Source organism: Cloeon dipterum, chromosome 1 (genome assembly GCF_949628265.1).
Source record: "Cloeon dipterum chromosome 1, ieCloDipt1.1, whole genome shotgun sequence".
In the NCBI taxonomy this organism is placed as follows: Eukaryota; Metazoa; Arthropoda; class Insecta; order Ephemeroptera; family Baetidae; genus Cloeon; species Cloeon dipterum.
The window spans coordinates 846768-852468 of record NC_088786.1 but is presented as its reverse complement, the minus strand read 5'-3'; the positions used below and the strand labels follow the sequence as shown (position 1 = coordinate 852468).

Here is a 5701-nt window from a genome sequence, read left to right as displayed (position 1 = left end):
TTACGTGTGTATCTGTTGCAGGAATTGCTTCTATACCAGATATTTTTAGCAATTTATTCGGAACTTCTTATGATGGCGGCTCACGACGCTTTGCGAAATTCTTGCATGTATTGAGCATGTATTGAGACTGCACAAGTGCACAACATGTGGGAAGCGATTTAAAATTCAAGCGCCACTTTATTGTTTTCATGCGTCAAGTAGGCAACTAGCGCGAAGTGGGTGTGAACTCGGTCTTTGTTTTTATTATTCACCAGCCGCTGTTTGTTTATGTATATCTTCATTAATATTATTTTTGTGTGCGAATAAAATTGTGAAATCCGATATTATCAATCAGCTAGCTCACAGTAAGTGCATCGCTCTTCTAGTATAGAGCGTAATCTGATCAGCGTTAGCAATGATTATTTTATTATTATTCATATCACCAATAGGCTTGAGTCTGAAGCTGTTTTCGCCGATCTGTTCAACGATTTGGTAAACTTTGTCGGACCGCTTGGCCGCCAAGCCCGCTGAGAACTTTTCTGCGGCCTTGGAGAGAGGATGAACATCAAGCAGAACCAAATTTCCCACCTGGAAAGGGTGAGCAATCCTGTTTAAATTGTAGTTTTGGCCATATATCGCTTGCTGTGTTCAATGTTTTCGCATGCAGCCTTGTGCGAATCTTCCATTTGTTTAATTAATTTTGCTGCATGTAAGGCTGGGGATAAATTCTGGATTGGAAATGCACCTTTGGGGACGAAAGGGTTGTTCAATTCGCGTCCCAGGTGTAAAGCATTTGCTGTGAAACCTGTGGAATTGTTTACATTTGAACGTAAACAATATCCAAACATTTCCAAGTACAGATCCCAATTTTTGTGCTGGTGGGAGAAAGCTTTTATTCTGAGCTTAATTTCGCGATTAGATCTTTCAACTATATTACTCTGTGGTCTATAGGGCGCGTTAAACTTATGTTTTACTCCCAAGTGGTTGAAAACAGATTTCCACAATTTATTCACAAATGATTTTGCATTGTCTGAGCGAATATTTTGTGGAAATCCATTTCTGGTCATGTAAGAAATTACTCTATCAAGAAGAACCTAAGAGGTTGCTGCTCGTAACGGGTAAATTTCAATCCATTTGGAGAAATTGTCTTGGATGACTAATGCATAACTATTACCCCTTGAACTTCTCGGTAATTTCCCTATCACGTCAATACTGATCTCATGTCCTGTGAACTTCTCTGGCTTGGAAGAAAAATAACCAATATTTCTTCTGTTTTTAGGCTTGATGCGCTGGCAGATGTCGCAGGATTTAACCCAGCTCTGGACATCGACCTTCATTTTGCGCCACCAGAAATCTGCCGCGATGCGATGAGAAGTCTTCTGCACACCAAAGTGGCCACCGACAAGAGAGTCGTGACAGAGTTGGAGAACAACTTTCCTCATGCGGTCAGGTACTACAATCAAATATTTATTTCCATGTATTTTGCAAAGTAAATTTTCCTCGCGCAGAATGAAACTGTCATTTTTCTGCTTTTGTACTTGTTGCTTGAGTATGACAAGACCAGGGTCTTTGTCCTGTTGCTTACTCCATTCCTTTGCAGAGAGAGGAATGTGAGAAAATTCGTTTACTTGCGCAATACAAGAATCAAGCACATTAGGTGCATTTTTCAATTTTCTTCTGTTTGGAAAAATAAGTTTCGACAGAAATTTTTGCTTTGGCCATGGATTAGGCTTTTTGAATTTTGTTTTTATTTTGTGCCTGACGCGTTGAACCTTTTGCAGTTTTGTACCTTGTACTGCTTGTGCTTGACCTCCTTTTCTGAGATTTGTCCTCATTTTAGGCTTGTGGCCTGCGTGTTGGACTGCTTCGTCCGCTGCTGGCTCACTTTGTGGAGGCTGAGGAGGATCTGGAGGCTGTGCTGGGCGTGTGGATGAACATCGCACACACCTGTGGCCTGGCTCTTTGAGGTTGCACTCGTCAAAGCGGAGTTTTGCCTCGCGATGCTCGTGGAGCGGGATCTCATCCTCGCGCCAATCATCGTCTACATTAATGGGAGCTGCGGCTTCATCAGGGGCGCGGCTGAGAGCATCAGCCAACTGATTTGCCTTGCCTTTTCTATAGGTAATTAGCGCATTGATGTGAGCAATTTTCATAAGCCACCTTTTTACACGACCTGACGCTTCTGTCATGTAATATATGTCTTTTATTGCGCTATGGTCTGTTTGAATTTCCACTTCCGCGTACTCAATGTAAGAATTAAATTTCATGCACGCATGAACTATTGCTAAAAGCTCTAGTTCTGTAGTGCAGAAATTTTGTTCTAATTTGGTGCAAGACCTGGAAGTGTAAGCTATTGGTTTCAACAGACCGTTGTGCTCTTGCATTAGGCAACCTGAAATGCCAGCTTTACTTGCATCTGTAATTATTGTGAACTTTTTGTTCAGGTCTGGCAAAGCAAGGTTACATTGTTCAGAGCAAATGTGATTTTTCAACATTTGAAACGCATCTTCCTGATCTTTTGACCATGACCAGGGCACATCCCCCATGAGCTTTGTCAATGGCTTTGCAATTAATGACATTTTTGGAATATAGCTCTTGAGGAAAACGCACATCCCATAAAACCTAAGGAGTTGTTTTTTAGTTTTAGGGGTCGGAAAATTTTTTAATGCTCTGAGTTTTTCTGGGTCTTGTCTCAGTTCACCTTGAGATACTATGTGTCCCAAAATCTTCAATTCTGTAGCAGCAAATTTGACCTTTTTCGGATTAATTGTCAATCCCGCCTCGTAAAGGCGAGTAAGCACTTGGCTCAAATGCTGCACATGGTCTTCCAAATTGTTGGAAAAAATAATACAGTCATCAAAGTAACAACAGGCGCTCTGCCAATAGAGCTCGCCTAGGATTTGGTCCACGTACCTTTGGAAAAGGTATGGGGTTGAAGCAACTCCAAAGCTTGCTCTTTTGTATTGAAAACACCCTTTATGTGTTCTGAAAGCCAGATATTTTCTGCTGTCCTTATTGACTGGTATTTGGAAGAAACCTGATTTCAGGTCCAGAATTGAAAAATAGCGTGCACCTGCTAATTGAGCAAAAATATAATCCATTGGGGGTATATTATATGGTTCTACCCCAATGAGTCTTGCATTAACAGGGCGGCTGTCAAGGCAAAGCCGATAATTATCGGCTTCCTCCTCAGCTTGTTGTGCAAGTGATTTGTCAGGAGGAATTTTGTCTTTTTCCTTTGTGGCGTTTTTGTTTCGCTTAATAAGCACTGGCGCACAAAGGAAATCTGAATTTGATGGCTCAATAATGTCATCCTTTAGTAGCTCATTGACTTTGAACTCTAAAATTTTCCTCATTTTTGTGTTCATAGGTCTCATTGGAGCTTGAAAAGGCGGGCCATCTTGGATTTGGAGGACTTGCTCAACACCTTTGGCAAGGCCAGGCTGCTCAGAAAAGACGCCTTTCCCACAAAAATCTGTGACGACTTTTCAAATGAGGCAATTGGTGTCCAGCTCAATTTTGTCCAACAAGGTTTGAAGCTGATTTTCCTCTTTTTTAAGCACGGCATTTTGACATTGCTTTTTGCTTTGTAGAGGACTGTAAAGTGCGAAAGGGTGCTGCACTGAGGGGTTTTCTGTGTGAAACCAGCTTGTTGGAGTGATCGCGATTTTGGCCTGGTGAAGGAAATCTCTGCCAAGCAGAACCTGATCAGAATTATCAGGTACTGCGAAAAAATTCTGCACGAAACTGCCGGCAGGAGTGTGGATTTTTATAGTCATTCCGCCTAACAAATCAGTCAGGCCATTCACCATTTTTATTTGCTTATTTGTATGCCAAACTGTCGCATTTTTAGCTTTGAGTATTTCAAAAACTGCCTGTCCCAGTAAGCAAATGTCTGAACCAGTATCTAGAAGTGCTAGATATTTTCTCCCTAATATGCGAATAGAAAGTACAGGTTTTATTGCAGGAGTAATATCATCTGATTGAGTTTGTACTCGTCTCTGCAAAATTGCCTTTTGCAATTTTCTATTTATGTGATCCTTTCTCACTCTTGGGAAAATTTTACCATTTTTAGGTTTTGACTTTTGCTTTGTCTTGTATTGGGATTCCAATGGGACAGGCGGCCCTATTCGTTTTTTGAATCAGTCTCAGTATTTTCCGACTCAATCTGGTTTGACACATGAAAATCTTGATCATCGTCATATTCTGTGTATTCCTCATAATACTGCTGATATCCACCATATTCATCGTATTGAGGAGCAGAATCATAATACTCAAAATCCTCTTGCTGATAGTCAGCTGCATTTGCTCCTTCAGTTTGAGACAAATGTGTGTGATTTGAGCTGGCCTCAGCAGAATTAGCTCTCATTTGCTGTTTTCCTTTCTGCTGATTTGCATGTGAATTATTTCTTCCAGCTGTATTCTGTGTGTTTGCAGACTGATGACTTTGTGTCTGCCGCTGCTGAGGACCTGAAGGACTGGCTGTCCTCCATGGGAGAGCGAGTTGGCCTCTACCAGCTTGGTTTGGAGCTGACGCAATGGCAAGGCGCTGTTGGTTTGCCACAGCTCGAGGTTGGAAATTCCCTCTGGAAGGTAATTGATAATTTCCTCCTCGACTTTGGCCAAAATAATGCCTTTGATTTTGCGCAGATTGACCTTGCTGCGGAGAACGAGGACTAAAATTGAAGCCTCTTCCCAGACGAGGATTGAAATTCTGCATCTGACCCTGCTGCCAAGGACGCTGACCTACAGGGTGGCCCTGAGCCTGATTTGGTTGACCCTGAGGTTGAGGTTTCTTTTGGCCTTGGTAAGCAAAAGCTGGCTCAGCAAATTCAGATGCTGGAGGCGGTGGACGGTAAGTTTTAGTCCTGTGCATTTCCGCCTGAATCATTTTTAAATGCTCGTCAAGCGCGGTAATTGTAGGAAAACTGTGCCCCACAATAAACTGTCTGTAGTCAGGGTGCAAGAGATAAATTGCCTTTTTAATTATCTCTGTTTCCAAGTAATTTGGATCAATTTGTCTGCACATCAGAAAGATTTTATGCAGGAATACAGACGGAGACTCATCTGCATGTTGGAACCTTTTTTCCAAGTCTCTTGCCAACTGATCTTTGTAGTTTGGCGCACAAAATTCCTGCATAAAAGCATTTTCAAATTGGTCCCAAGACTGGAAAGTGTCCTTGTAAATCGAGAACCAATTCGCGGCTTCTTCGACAAGTGCTGTCGGCAGCCTAAATCGCATCATGTCGAAAAATGAAATTCCATGCGCGGTGGCAATCAATTTGATTTGCCTTATATATTCATAAGGTGACTTTTTGTCTGATCTGCCTGCGTATGTTGCAACTGGAATTTTTGCAAGTTTATACAACATTGCGTTCTGATGCCCATAGCTGTTGTTTTGCTGGGTATTTGCCATGGATTGACCAAATTGATTCCATGAGCTTTGTTGGAATGTTGGCCTAGCTGGAATTGACACAACTGGCGCAGATGGGTATGTCGTGAATCCAGGCACATTGTTGGCATTTTGCGCGTGGATTGAGTGCCGATTTAGCGGACTTGAAGTCGCTTGGGGTTGCCCCCGCGTAATTGGCATATTTTGTGAGGAAATTTGCTGAATTAATTCCTCGGGCACGATGTTTGCATTCAACATCATTTGTGCCAGTTGTTCAAAGCCAATTGAATTTTTGCTTTTAAAATCCGCGAGATGGTCGGGATTTTCGAA

At 42.0% G+C, this 5701-nt stretch overlaps 1 long non-coding RNA gene across 1 annotated transcript; it reads left to right on the top strand.

Moving 5' to 3' along the window:
- The first annotated feature begins 436 nt into the window (after positions 1–436).
- LOC135948092 (uncharacterized) lies at positions 437–5482 on the top strand. The gene is made up of 7 exons (XR_010575756.1): positions 437–576; positions 1259–1429; positions 1820–2100; positions 3350–3510; positions 3573–3700; positions 4417–4572; positions 4630–5482. It is a non-coding gene; the product is annotated as an uncharacterized LOC135948092 (long non-coding RNA).
- The last annotated feature ends 219 nt before the right edge of the window (positions 5483–5701 follow it).